General features: G+C 26.5%; 1 non-coding gene across 1 annotated transcript; it reads right to left on the reverse strand.

Annotated features, from left to right (window-relative positions):
* Nucleotides 1–1,113: 1,113 nt before the first annotated feature.
* On the reverse strand, nt 1,114–1,222 carry LOC149152609 (U6 spliceosomal RNA). The gene has a single exon (XR_016263863.1). It is a non-coding gene; the product is annotated as a U6 spliceosomal RNA (small nuclear RNA).
* Between the last annotated feature and the right edge of the window lie 208 nt (nt 1,223–1,430).

The raw sequence follows: 1,430 nt of genomic DNA on the forward strand, positions 1-1,430 counted from the left end.
TTGAGAAAAAAATATTTAAGCTTTTTTTTTTACATTTTAAATTTCACGAGTTCTTTTTTTTTTAAAGCTTTTGTGATTCATAATTTGTATATTGAAATTCTTTTGGTAGAAATCACATTATAATTTTCGAGTCTATGCGCTTCGAGCCATCTAGTATGGTTCAGCGTTACGATGAACCACATTGGATGATTCGAAACACGTAGACTCCAAAATTATAATGTGATTTCTACCGTAAGAGTTTCAATATACAAAATATCTTTTTTGTTTGTTAAGTAATGTGTCCTGAGATGATTGGCATGTCTAACTTGTGGTTTGAGTAGTCACAACCATGGACATCTTAGTCAAAATCACTCGAGAATTGTACTTGGCATGGACTACACTAGCCATTAGCATCGTTGGATTTTTGCTCGTCAAGTTTCCAACCAGTAACCTTTACCACATGAAGTACCTTCCCAAAACACCTTGTCACCATCTATTATATATGACCAGTCGGGGAAAACTTTAGAAATTTAAAAAACAAATCTTATATTTTTTTATTTTGGTCAAAAAGCTTTGATTTTCAATTAGTTTTGAAATTTTTAAATAGATTTTATGAAGTTTATTAAAGTGTCGAAAAACAAATTATTAAAATTTTTAAAATAATAATAATAATTTTTGGAATATAACTTATTTTTTTCTAATTAGTTGATGGCTATTTTTATGTGGTTTTAAATTGAATTGTCAAATATAAAAAATTATATTAAAAAATGAAAAAAAAAAAATACAAAATATAGAACAAAATATAAATAAATACACTTACTAATTAACAACCATTATTTATGTTTTCTTCAACATTTTATTAAGTAAAAATGGATATGAACAACATGCCCACTATTATAGATAGGGAAAAAAATATAAACGTGCAAACTTATTTATATAATTTTGCTTAATATCAATAAAAAAATCACTTAAAAAATATTAATAATAAATTAAGATAGTTATCAATTCAAGTAACAAATAACTATGTAAATAAAGCAATTTCATTTTTAATATTTATATTTTTCATTTTGTTCTTCATTGTTTTTACTTTAATTTTGCTATCAATTACTTTTTGCATATTACACTTCTTTCATAATAAATTTAGACCATTTCTAGATTTATTCGTGTCATCCTTGTATACAGTGATGTTAATCTATCTTCTCTCTATTGTTCCAATTTTATCAAATATATCTGAAGAAAGCATTCAAAAAACCATTCTATTATAACATAAACACACTTAATCCACTTCCAAATTATTATTTCCATAGATAATGTCTATAATTTGAGAGGTAGCAAATGATGTGGTTGGTCACTAAAATGACAGTGATGAAAGGTGATTGACAAAATCAGGGGATTGATGTGTAGGTTGGCTGGTGCTATGGCAGCGTATCCGTATTGTACCGCTGTGGGCA

Source organism: Pinus tabuliformis, chromosome 9, assembly GCF_031772625.1.
Source record: "Pinus tabuliformis cultivar Carrire ecotype Pingquan chromosome 9, CPIR1, whole genome shotgun sequence".
Lineage (NCBI taxonomy): Eukaryota > Viridiplantae > Streptophyta > Pinopsida > Pinales > Pinaceae > Pinus > Pinus tabuliformis.